General features: G+C 40.2%; 1 protein-coding gene across 2 annotated transcripts in view; it reads right to left on the bottom strand.

Annotated features, from left to right (window-relative positions):
• Positions 1-14205, bottom strand: part of LOC148030887 (Cysteinyl-tRNA synthetase, class Ia family protein) — a 106220-nt gene that overhangs the window by 32509 nt on the left and 59506 nt on the right. The window lies entirely within an intron of this gene.

The raw sequence follows: 14205 nt of genomic DNA, 5'->3' as shown, positions 1-14205 counted from the left end.
GAAGCATATGAGATGGGCAAATTTTCTCTCGATGTTTCATTTTCAGATTGTACATATTGATTGTAAAAAGAATGTTGTGGCTAATGCACTGTCACGTAAACCATAAATTTCAGCCATCAGCATGGTTTATGACACTAAGTTGGATGCCATGAAAGAGCAATATATTGTTGATTCGAACTTTGCTAATGTTTATGATCAGCTTTGCAATGGCCAAAGGCATGAACACTTTGTGCTTAGAGATGGATTGCTGATGATGCATGGACGACTATGTGTCACAAAGCAGTTAAGGCCTAGAGTTATCACTGAAAGTCATGTTTCTCCGTATGCAAAACACAAAGGTATTGATGCCGTGGTCAAGGTAGTAAAGCATTTCTTTTATTGGCCAGCTTTGAGGCATGATATAGAACAATTTGTTAAGACATGCATCGTATGCCAAAAGATAAAGCACGATAGGCAAAAGTGTCGGGTTTATTGCAGCCCTTGTCTATTCCAGATAGGCCTTGGCAGCGCATTGCAATGGACTTTATTTTTGAGCTTCCTAAGACACCTACAGGGAATGATCGAATATAGACTTTCATTTGTAGGTTTAGCAAACAAGCCCATTTCATTCCAGGTCAAGAAGAAAATAAAGACTGATCATATGGCACTGTCACGTAAACCACAAATTTCAGCCATCAACATGAATTATGACACTGAGTTGGATGCCATGAAAGAGCAATATATTGTTGATTCGGACTTTCCTAATGTTTATGATCAGCTTTGCAATGACCAAAGGCATAAACACTTTGTGCTAAGAGATGGATTGCTGATGATGCATGGACGACTACGTGTCACAAAGCAATTAAGGCCTAGAGTTATCACTGAAAGTCATGTTTCTCCGTATGCAAAACACAAAGGTATTGATGCCACGGTCAAGGTAGTGAAGCATTTCTTTTATTGGCCAGCTTTGAGGAATGATATATAACAGTTTGTTAAGACATGCATCGTATGCCAGAAGGTAAAGCACAATAGGCAAAAGTGCCGGGTTTATTGCAGCCCTTACATATTCCAGATAGGCCTTGGCAGCGCATTGCAATGGACTTTATTTTTGAGCTTCCTAAGACACCTACAGGGAATGATGGAATATGGACTATCATTTGCAGGTTTAGCAAACAAGCCCATTTCATTCCGATCAGGAAGAAAATAAAGACTGATCATATGGCACGATTGTTTTTGCAACACATCTTTAAGTATCATGGTATGCCAAAGTCGATCATAAGTGATCAAGACCCCTAGATGACTACTTTATTTTGGAAGGGCTTGTTTGAGAATATGGATACCACACTGAAATTCTTATCATCCTTCCATCTGCAGACAGATGGTCGGTCAGAGGAAGCAAATTCCACAGTGTTAGATCTTTTGAGGTGCTATGTTTCAAACCACAAGACACAATGGGAGCAGTATCTGCCCTTGGTTGAGTTTCCTTACAACAACACAGTGCATAGTTCTACGGGCAAAGCTCCATTTGAGGTGCTTGAGGATAGCAAGAAGGTACCATCTATTCTACAAACTAAGAATAAGATTTTTGAGGCTAATCGTTATGTGGAAAACTTGGATGTAGCCTATGCAAAGATAAAATATGCACTTCAGAGATTGCAAGAAAAGCAAAAGAGAACAACTGATCGACATAGACGTGTTTTGTAGTTTGCAAAGGGTGATTATGTATTGCTGCATTTTGAAAAGGCAAGGCTGAAAAAGATGAAAGGAAGAGAAAGATTGTATCCGAAGTTGAGTATGAGATACTATTGCCCCTTCTAGGTGTTGGAGAAGATCAGCGATGTGGCATATCGGCTGAAATTACCTCCACATTGGTGGATACATAATGCCTTTCATGTCAATTTGTTGAGGCCTTTTCATGTGATGTGCCAGAGGATATGTCTGCTGAAATTCAGCCCAAGGTTGAGAAGCTAGATGAGATTTTGGCACCTGAGCAGATTTTGGCACATAAGAAAAGAAATGTCAAAGGTAAAATTTCCAGGAGATGCTTGGTGAAATTTCAGAATTATTCACCAATGGATGCCAAATGGATGGAAGAGGATGACTTGGCAGACCATCCTCAATTGTTGCACCTTTACCTAGATGCCTTTCAGTTAGAGCCGGGATCCGTCAGGTTCAGCAGAGCAAGGGTTCGGAGTATTGCATGATACTCAAGGGGGAGGTAGCACTTCCCCTCCTCCAGTTATGGACAACTCTCGTATGTAGTGGATCTGGGATGTATTCAGCATGCATCCAAGGTGTTGCGCTGACAGTATGTTTGCCATGACATCACTACTTAGTGTACTAGTCACTATGAAATGTATGCAAATGAGTATGAGTTTCAACCCGGGCACTTGAACTATACTTTTGCATCAGCTTATGATCAATTTAGCATAAATTTTGCCTCAATTTTGAGACAAAAATTATTATCACTTCCAACTCAGTTTTTGATCAACTTGAGAACCGCTTATGGTCACTTTTTGGATCAGTTGTGCATCAATTTTTGCACTAATTGCTTATCAGTTTTTGCAATGAGTTTGTGATCAGTTTGGGGTCACATTTACAGCAGTTTGTGATCAATTCTCAGATCAACAAGTGATCAATTTATGATCAGATTATGCTCAGTTTTCAATAGTTTACATCTAGTTCCATGGACAGCAGCATATGTTATGAGTTTTTGATCAACTTGAGAACCGCTTATGGTCACTTTTTGGATCAGTTGTGCATCAATTTTTGCACTAATTGCTTATCAGTTTTTGCAATGAGTTTGTGATCAGTTTGGGGTCACATTTACAGCAGTTTGTGATCAATTCTCAGATCAACAAGTGATCAATTTATGATCAGATTATGCTCAGTTTTCAATAGTTTACATCTAGTTCCATGGACAGCAGCATATGTTATGATGCCATTGCTGTTTTACCCATGGTTTATGCTTGGTTTTCGCTATACTATGGTTTGGTTTTGCCAGATGAGTTGAGCTCATGAGAAATGGACATATCACATGATAATCTGTCATAAGAAATTGACATGTAACATGATAATGTGGCAATGTTTTCGAGATTCTTTGTGAGTCTTATGCTATGTTATGTTGGCTGGTAATTTTCAGCACATCTTGGGCATATGGAATGGTTGAACAACAATGCGCAATGTTGTGTTGACTATGATGCCCTATGGAAATTCCAATGTAGTACTTTGCTTTTGATGCATTTGGCAATGCAATTGAGGACGATTGCAAGGATTTCAAAGGGGAGGGCTGTCATGAGGACATGTATTTTTGAAACCTCACTTAACATGTGGATTAATTTTTAATCACATGATTGAGTAAATGATGCACATGTGAGGTGCAACTGAGGTTAAAGTAAATTTACAAGCCCGGGACCCGAAAAAATCACGACATGTCAAAGACAAAAGTTACTGTAAGTTATGCCGCACAGGTACTTGGTGCTATCTGGTGCCAGTTGTTGGCCTAGGTCATCCATTTGGCCATAAGTGTCAGTTGGCGACACTAGAGAAGTTGCGTTTAATGGTACCTAACGCCGATCTGAGGGTCAAAGATGGCATAGAGACACTCGGGAAATGAAAGTTGCCTAGCCAATTTAATTATTGGCCAATCAGATTACTTTTTAGCGCATCAAAATAATTATTAGATTAATTTTTAGTATTTAAGGCTGAAAATTAATATTTAATTATGAAAAATGTTGGAAAAACCATTTGGAAAGGTTGCCACTTGTCAAAAATGCTATGCAAGACTGAAAAACGTCTTTAGAGACTGGGGAGAGAACATTTTTATAAATTCAGCCTGCAAGAAAGAGGGAGGGGAGGCTACTGGTCTCATTTGCAGCCATTGGAGGACCTTCTGAGGCAGCCAAGGGCAAAAGAAGACCAGTCAACAGTAGGAGACAACATCTACACGCTATTCACACAGCGTAGCAGCAGTAAATGACTGATTTTCTTCAATTCTTTGCAGCTACATGCTGTTGTGGCAATGCAACAACTGCACTTCACTGATTTTCAGTCATTCTTCACGACTAAACTCTGAATTTTCTCTCTCTACAACTTTCCCTCTCCCAGCCATTTCATAGCCTTGCTCCAAAGATCTCAACATTTGGATCCTTGGAGGCTGAGAAATTGCAAATTTCTCTGTTGTAAACCCTAATTTACAACAAAAATTAAGGTTAAGCAGCAGCCTTGGGAAGCGTGCCAAAAATTGGAAGCTCCAAGACTTGGATTCAACAAGGCTGAAGGTGAATTTCAGCTGAATTGACTAGCCAGCCATTGAATCTGGGGCATTTCCATCGTCTATGAAGTGAGTGAAGGCCAATTCAGTGCCCGAATCAAGGGGCCAAATAGATTGAAGACTTGCTGGTCACTTTGGAAAGCAAGGGGAGTTGACATACCAAAAGGGATTGGGGCTAAAGAAATACCGAAAGGGTCGCCAAATTTGGGGCCAATCGAGTGTGCATTGTCTAAGATCATTAGGTAAATTTGTATTTTCAGATTTGCATTTATTGTTTGCTGCTGTAATTAAGTTGTAATCAGGCATTTACCACCCTATCCGAGGAGGAAGGCTGGTTTTACTCGGAGGAACCAACCACACTCCATTGAGCTTGTTTGTACTCACTATGATGACTCATACCATACAGGATAGAGAGTCCACCTCCATGAAGGAGGCTTTGCAATCACAGCATTGGAAGCATACTATGGAGCAAGAGTTGGAGGCCATTGAGTGGAATGGCAATTGGGATCTTGTGCCACAGCCTGTTCATAGGAAGGTGATTGGACTCAAGTGGGTTTTTAAGACCAAATGCCACAATGATGGCACTTTGGATAAGCACAAGGTGCGGCTGATTGCTAAAGGATTCGCGTAGTAGCTAGGAGTGAATTTCCATGATACCTTTGCCCCTATAGCTCGAATGGCTACCATTGGGGTCCTTGCCTTGGCCAAGGATAAGAGATGGCCGGTTTATCAACTTGATGTGAAGTCTACCTTCATTAATGGTGATTTGAAAGAGGAGATCTATGTTGATTAGACTTCTATCTTTTCCTCATAAGATGGCAAAGTTTGCCACTTGAAGAAGGCCCTTTACGGCCTAAAATAGACTCCGTGTGCTTGGAATGAGAAGATAGACTCCTTCCACCAATGCAAGTTAGGATATTGGTGTTCCTTTGCGTATCCCCAGTTGTATGTCCACACAACAACTAGAGACTTCTGCTGTGTTTATCAGCAGCTGGATATCTACAAGCTGCCGCCTGGTTGCTGCAATCATTTCTACACTGGTTTGACCGGTCATCTTCATCACAAATGGTTGCCATCTACATTTTCCTTTTTCATACCTAGAGGCTAGTGATCATCATCAGGAGTTGCTGCCATCATTCTAGAGCAGTCTACTATCAGTTACAACAATCATTCACCTCCAACAGGCTATCACTATCACATTCCAAGGCTGCATCTATGTTTTTGTTCTGCTGCTGTTACAGGATGGTGGCTCCCCTTCTACAACAGTCGCCCTACTTTTTGAAGGCTCTATTCATCAATACATGGCTGCATTTTTATTGTTACAGGTTCTCTCCATCAGGGTATAATGGTGTTTTTGCTAGTAGAGCCCTGGAGATCATTCTTCTTCATTATGCAGTGAGAAGGACTGAAGTTTCACCCACTTCATTGCTGTCCGCATTCATCTGGTGTCTTCTTCAACATCCCTCTTTCCTAGACAATCGTGTTTTGCTCCTTCCATGGAGCATCCTCCTTCCACACGTGTTGCCACCTTATCAAATAGGACAATGCAATCATCTCAGGCCACTCTATCCAAATTCTATGACTCAAACCTCAACCCCAATCCCAAAGACACTAAGGCTTGAGGCCCCATTGTATCATTACATATTATTCATCATTTCATTCATTCTTTGACTTCTAAGTTCATTCATTATTCATGGTTGTCATGCATTCTGTTGTCTCTTTTGCACAACCTACTACTTCTTTACATATTCTTAAAGCTGGCTTAGGGCTTCCAGGTTGTCATGCATTCTGTTGTCTCCATTGCACAACCTACTACTTCTTTACATATTCTTAAAGCTGGCTTAGGGCTTCCATGTGTTTTCTTCACATGGTATCAGAGCAAAGCATCCCAAGAGCTAAATATCCTCATTTTGCATGAGGAACACACATTGCAAAGAGCAACAAGCCATCGGCAAACTCAAATTCTTTCATCCCTTCTGTTGTAACATTAAGGACTATGTTTGCTCTCTCCCACTACTTGTTTGCTGCACTAGTGCCATGGCTTCTTCCCTAGAGGATGGAGCAGACTTGAACTTACATCTTAACCTCGTGAGGCAACAACCTACCTGCAAGTGACCTACAGGAAGTGTCGTAAGGCAAACTTGACCTTACAGCAAGAACCTACAAGGCCTACCAAGCCATTAAGGATTGAGAGGCACGTTTTGTAAAACTAGGAAGCAAACTCTAACTCTTATCTCCCCAAGATATAAACCTTAGCTGTGTCTTCACTAGGGGACCACTTAGCTAAGGAAACTCTCAGCTTGATAGAGACGCTTGTAGATTAAGAGACAAATACAATGGACGAAGAAAGTATCAACCAGCTATCCTAGAAAATCCAGGACCAACTCAAGGACTTTGCTGCTCATATAGAATCCGTTAAAAGGAAAATTGACCAAGTGCCAACCAATGCAAGCACCACAGGTAGGACCCTCATAGAAAGTGTATAACGATTGACTCAAGAACAACAAGAAGCCAAAAGGTAGCTTAAGAAGGAGATGGAAACCGTTAGAAAGATGATAGTCAAGGCAAAATCCCAATAATTTCCAAGCAACTCGAGAATTACACACTAGCGATGACCGTTATGACTTTTTGTTAACTGGTTTGAGCACGTCTATGAGGCTAACAACCTCAAGATAAATGAGAACTATACCACCCTAATCTGCTCTCACTATCAGGATCCTATGGGAACCTACCTCCTCACCATACTTCTCTGAACTATACCACCCTAATCTGCTCTCACTATCAGGATCCTATGGGAACCTACCTCCTCACCATACTTCTCCAATCACAAGAGCTCTAAAAAGCCTCTAGCATGAGCTTAAAAATAAGCCCAAAAATATCTAGAGAAGTCATGAACAAAAGATATGAGATAAATAGCTTTACCCCAAGATGTTGTGCACATGGAGCCACACAAATCCATGTGGAGAAGCTGGAAAGGACTCCATGAGATACCTTCTATAGGAAAGGTTCTCTCTGATACTCACCTCATCTGCAAATCTTGAGACAAAGTGTTGGTAGGCACATCCAAAATCTAGTAACCCTTCAGCCAAATGTGTGGCTCGCTTTCCCAAGGCCTCATGTGCAAGACTCACTCCAAGGATATCCTCATTGCAAGGGTTATGCTCTCATACAATCCACCCTCTTATAGACTTGTCCAAAGAGGCTCCTTGATGGCCTCATCCTCAACCTGAAAATCTCACCTAAAGAAGACAATCCTATTGCCTAGCTGGGTAATAGCATAGATAGACAAAAGTTCAAAACCCAAATGTGAAACATAAAGATCTTAAGTCACTATGCCATGGTGCCCTGGATGTAGAGGTATCATGGAAGGACCACAAACTGGTACTATAGACTTATTTCCCATGATGATTGATCCCCTTCTCTTCTACAACTCCTATAACAAAGCCTTATGTGAAGTCCTATCATCTATGGCTAGTGGCTTCACTTCCACAAACCAAGGCTTCGCACATTCACATAGGGTAACAAGCACGGTCTCAATGGCAAGTGCCATAAAAGGGACCTCCTTCATGGCACTGTCGAATCTCTTCTTTAAAACAAAGTTGGGGATATTTCTACCAACATTATCTTCCATATGGTTGCCCTCTTGCAATGCATGCACTTTTTGGCACAATTATCACTTCCCTCACCCTCCTTTTCCTTCCTTCCCTTCCCCTTTTGTTTCCTTCCCCCACAAGATATACTTGCTATAGAGGCTTTGTAATTGTTCTAGACCTACCAATAAGCTAAGTGAGCTGGAATAAAAGATATTATACCTAAGAGAAGATAAGCAAGCAATATGACTACATATCATAGATACATGGAACAAAGGATGGGAACAAGCATAGGATGCAGATGGCCAAACCCTACAAATGGGATAGGGGTAGTATATATAAAAACATACAAAAATAGAATATTTAGTTATTGCCACAATTCATCTAAAGTCACAACATACAAGGGAAAATATTTTAAAATTGAATGCTATTCAGATTATTATCATTCAAAGGACCTAATTATATTAAGTTCCAAGAATTCATGACTTTAATACATAACAAAAAGGCTGAAGTGGAGTTTGTTATTTCAAATAATGGCTGAATGGCTAAGCAGCAGAAATGAGGAGTGGCAGGGCAAATCAACAAATAGGACAGAATCTCATGTCACATGTGCCTATTCAAGGAGGCTATGTTGTAAACACCCAGTTGTTAACAATTTGATTGTCATCAATGTGATCCATGTGGATTGTGGATCATCACCTTCATCTTCAATCATCAACAATAGCAAGAGCTTGAGCTGGACAGCATGCACATGGGTTGGCAGCACAAGCAAGAGAGTTCTGGCTGATCCTAGTGGTTTGAAGGCTGGTGCTCATCAGGAGTCTTTTACATCAACCAATTTTATGATATTACTTTCCTAAGGGATATGCGATTTTTTAGCAGTCTAATTTCATTTCTTGATCGATAGAATTTTGGATGGGGCAGCGAGGCAGATTCCATGGATCCATGAGCGCAAAGATTACAATATCATGGATTCGTTGTTGGCAGCATTTACCCTTATACACCCATATTACTGCTCTCGTACAAGGTGACATGAAAATGTTTCACCCTTGAACCACTTAACCCTCAAATGTTCTGTATCAGCATGAAATATTTGACCTTTTGTAGGTCCTAAATGAAATACCACATGAAAAGACAAAATAGCACATTTAAATAATGCATCCAACAGGTTCTTAACAGAAATTGCTTTTATCTCCCGAAGTGAAAGGGGTAGGTGAGACATTGCATACTGAGATGTTTCATTAGAATGCATATCATGTTTCATGGATACCACATTGCTTTGATATATATGATAGGATCCTTTGAGTTCTCTAGCTGGGCAAGCACCCCTTGTATAAGTACACACTATACATAGGTCCTAAATGAAATACCACATGAAATGACAAAATAACACATTTAAATAATGCATCCAACATGTTCTTAACAGAAATTGCTTTTATTCCCCAAAGTGAAAGGGGTAGGTGAGACATTGCATAATGAGATGTTTCATTAGAATGCATATCATGTTTCATGGATACCACATTGCTTTGATATATATGATAGGATCCTTTGGGTTCTCCAGCTGTGCAAGCACCCCTTGTATAAGTACACACTATACAATCATATATAAGTGAAGATAACAATGAATAAAGATACCATCCACTGTACCCACAAAGCTCTCTTGTGCCTCTCTCTCAAAATCCCCTTGCACTCTATAGCTCCCACCTCACATACCACCATTGCTTCCCTTTGGTATTAGAGTAGCATTCCTGGGACTCGTGCTCGAAGCAAAGAGTGTGGCAAGTGAAGCTTCATTATGAAGACCAAGGATTCAAGCTCCTCCTACAAAATTTGTGCTTGCTGTCCACAACTTGACAAAGGTACTATTCTCATTACTTAGCTCTACATCTAAGGCAAACATATGCTTTGGATTGAGGAGCCACTAAGGCTCGATTTGGGGACTGCAATAGCTTGATTTGGTTACATTTGGGCAGCCATTAGTGGCTAGAACAAAAGCACAACAACTTGGTTTTGAATGCTCATAAAGAGGTTTTGGTGCATGCTTTTGATACATGCAAGCACATAAACAGCTTGTCATTTGGAAGCAGAGGGTTTGCTTGCCAAAAGCACATGGCTTAAGCAGAGGGTTTAAGACAGCAGACCATTAAGCGTGGGGCTTGCTACAGTATAGTTGCGGCGGGGGGGGACGATGATGATGATGATGATTTCCTAGGACAATGATGTCTATGGGCCATGCTACTTATCCAGATACTCCAAAAGGTTGTTTATGATGAAAACAACCTACTTTGATGAATTTTGAGGTATCATGCTATTCTTCCATTTCCTCATGTTGCTATAGGCATCTATTTTATCACAAAAAACCCATTTCTATGACCTTTGGATTAGCGTTGATTGAGCACACTAAGAAAATAAGGTGCATGTCATTTTGAGGTTGTTTTGCTTAAGATTAACATCCAAGAAATTTCCAAAAAGAAATAAGAAAAAAGATTGATGTACTGAAAAGTGCTCCGGCTATTTTGGTATTGTCTTTGCCATTACAGTGAGCACTTGGTATTGCAATTTTAGTCTTGCAATTGACTGTATCTCAATTGCTTGGTATACATTTATCTTAATTTTACGCTATTTATGCTATTTTGCCCGTTGTTAGGCTTTGCAAGGCATTTAGATTGCAATTAATTGGTCTCCTTTGCACTTGCGATTAGGCATACCTTGGAATTTCAGTATGTAAAACATATTAAAACTATTATGATTTCTTCATCTATTTCTACAAACACATTACTTAATAGTGAAAATTTGGATGGCACCTATTTTCTTATGAAAACAAGTAAATCTATAATGTATTGGTTCAAAAGAAGCAGATAAAGCCAATCAAATGCAATGTTAAGCTCAAGGATATTGATGTAGATGAATGGAAAGAAATGGATGAGTTTGCAAGTTCCACTATCATATTGATTCTCTCAAAGTCTGTTTGCTTTAATGTAAAAGACACGGCAAATGGTGCATATGGTATATGAAAGAAGCTATGTGATTTGTACGAGAAAAAAATCGTTGCTTCCCAAGTATATTGGTTGAGGAAACTCATTGATCTTCGCATGGAGGAGAAGAATTCTATGTCCAACCATCTCAATGTGTTTAATACTATTTTCAACTAGTTGATATCACAAAAGATTACTTTTCATGATTCAATTATGGCTATATTCTTGTTGGTCAACTTGCTTAAGATTTGGGGCACTTTCAAGACAGCCATTAGCAACTCTACACATACAAGTGGTTTTACAAGTTCTAATGTTGAGAGCAACATGCTCACAAAGGAGATGAATTTAAAAAAAGAATGCATGGTCTTTAGTACACTCCCGACAAAGGTCGAAGAATAGAGGGAATTCTCATGAGAGAGGCTAAGTCTCACAGCAAAAAGGATATGGAATGCTTCTTTTTGGCATTGAGTTTTGGGGATGTGGGAGTTATCAAAGGCCCCTATTTTGGGGTCAAGGGGTCGCTTCCTGTCTCGAGGAGTCTCAAGAGGGCCAGCAACTCCCTGACGAAGGTCCAAGGGCAACATTCCCGACCTGGCCGTAAAGGGAATATTTCTTAATTCCTTAGAATATTCCCTTACCGTTTAGGAAATCTTCATAATATGGTCAAACTTGCCAACCAAACTACCTTTTTGGGCTATAAAAGAAAGACTCCTCTAAAGATATTGTCAATCTATATTTCATCCAATTAGAGTTTCTCCAGCTACCCTAAGCTCTTCGCCTATCATCTATCTGGATTGCCATCTAAGCTTCACAGTGGAAGCACACGGGTAAAGAACTATCTTTATGTCAATTCGTTTGATATTAAAGCAATCTTTGTGCTTCTCATATTTGTTGTGTGCTCTCTACTCCTTACTCAAATTATGTCCGTTGTGCCATGTAATTTCTACAACTACGAGTATCACAAGTATCTGCTATTGCTATAAGCTCTCTATAGAGCTTCGCAAAGATCATCTCCTCCTCATCATCCATCTCCTAATGTACACTCAAAAGAGTGTTGCTTGTCAACTTGAATGTATCAACATTCACCTACACAATGCACATAAGATTATAAATGCTAAAGTCTAAATTGTAAAGTATAAACGTTAAAGTTTAAAATAACAAATTTTTAATTTTATGGTTAAGTATTTATATGTTTTGGACTACCCATGCTCATCATAGCTCTCATCATGTGTAAGTTAGTGCCGCAATAGACTAGCCACTCTAATTGTTGTATACTAAGCCAATTGCAAATCTTCATGTGAATGAGAAAATAGACACTCCAGTTTCTCTCACATGCACCCGAAGAGCAATCTTGAGCAAGGACTCTCATGGCTAAGCTTGAAGGGTCCCCAATGTGTATTCAAAGTTTTGCCACCAAAATAGAGACTTCATAAGTGACTCTCTCCTCCAACAAGTAAGAGAAGTAAAAGCCACATGCCCTCTCTAATCCACATAGCATCCTAGCTCCACCCATAGTGCATTGTTCTTGTGGTCATCCACAAGAAACACACAAGTCAAATAAGCAAGTTGGTCTGAATGGAGCTCTCTATCATCCATGACCATCGGCAACTTATAGGCTAGATATACCAATGTAGCAAAACCATGGATGGACTTATGCATCCATGCCCATCTCCTCTCTGCTATCTCTAGAACATATGCACGTTGTATCGTGAAGAAGGTGACAACTGATATAGCTTTGCGGATTGCCCTCCTCACCCATCGATCTTCTTCATCCTCATGTCATTGTACGTGACACCGGTCTATCCTTCACATGGACCCACATTGACAATGGCTTTTACCATCTTCCATTGCTCTTGCTTTAGGACATTGAATGCAAGATTGCACTCAATCACCACACATGTAATTTCACATTCGCAAGTCTTTGCATTTATCTAAGAAGGGCAACTGATCCACGCACATGACTGGGAGCTTGAGAGGGAAAGGATTGCCTCTCCGGTGCCACATGAGCCTCCACTCTTTGTCTTTTTCCGGGGAGTTGGATACAAATGTGAAGTCCCCACCACCAATGGTGGAGGCCTTTCCCACGTCGCTTAAAGATACGCCCACATTCGATGCTTCCTCATTAGTAGGCATAGAAGTTTATACTAATACGCCACTGTCTTCTCCTCTTCTGGATCCCCCTCTCATCTTGGCAAGAATCTCGTCGACGATATTTTGAGGGATTTCCTTGCATGGAGCAACTTGCCCCTCCATCTTGGAAAGATGTTGAAAAAGCTTCCCACCCCCCTAAAGTGACAAACAAGATGGCACAGCACCAGAAACACACAGACAGAAATGTTCATGAACACGGAGAAATGCACCAGACACGATGGCCACAAATAGCCAATTCGACCGTACGGATACGTACCATATCATATGATAAGAACAAGTAGCATACAACATATGGATGCAACTATGAACAAAGAGTCCAATTAGCATACGAAGGGTGGTTATTTTGACTACTAGTGAGAATATCTCATCAAAGTCAATCCCCTTCTCCTACTTGAATCCTGTGGTCACTGATCTTATCTTGTACTTAGGCAATGCATCAAATGGAGATACCTTTAACTTGTAGACCCAACCGCATATAGTGTATGTTTGCTCTGAGGCAAAAGAAATAACTACCAAATAGCATTTTCATCAAAGAATTCATATTTGACTACATAGCCTTTCTCACTTGTGACTATCATCCCTAATCATAGCATCAACATAACGAGAAGGCTCACCACAAATTGTAACCATGATATAGTCTAAAGATGGAGTGTATAACTTAGCCAAGAGGAAAGCCCCAAGTCAAATGAGCAGAATGCTGAAATGGCTAAGGTTCCTTACGCATCCACAATTGGTAGCTAGATATACGCCACGGGTGTTACATATCTAGACATTACGAAGAGGTAGCAAGTGTATAGCAAAACCTAGCAAGAAGCATTGAGAGGTAGTAAAAAACATCATGAGATACTTGAATGGCAAACCCTAGCAAGAAGCATTGAGCAGTAGTAAAGAGTATCATGAGATACTTGAATAGCACTAGAGCTATATGTATATGCTTCAGAAGGATGCATATGTTCTTCAATATGTAGATACTCATTTTGCAAGGAGTGTAGACTTTAGGTCTACTATAGGTTTGGTCTTTACTTTCACAGATAATGCATCCTCTTGGATCTCCCAATTGCAACCATGTATGGCTTTATCTATAACTGAGACTGAGTATGTTGCAGCCACTGAGGCTTGCAAAAAAATTACATGGCTTACTAGTCCAATGGAAGACTTGGGTATTGTAGGAGAGAGGCCTACATTGCATTGTGATAGCCAGAGTACCATTCAATTGGCAAAGAACCCTATCTTTCAT

The sequence above is a fragment of the Lygodium microphyllum genome, chromosome 9, assembly GCF_053477565.2.
Source record: "Lygodium microphyllum isolate KBCC chromosome 9, Lygodium_microphyllum_v1.1.10, whole genome shotgun sequence".
In the NCBI taxonomy this organism is placed as follows: Eukaryota; Viridiplantae; Streptophyta; class Polypodiopsida; order Schizaeales; family Lygodiaceae; genus Lygodium; species Lygodium microphyllum.
Note: the sequence above shows the minus strand (reverse complement) of the source record. Positions and strands in the feature narration are given on the sequence as shown.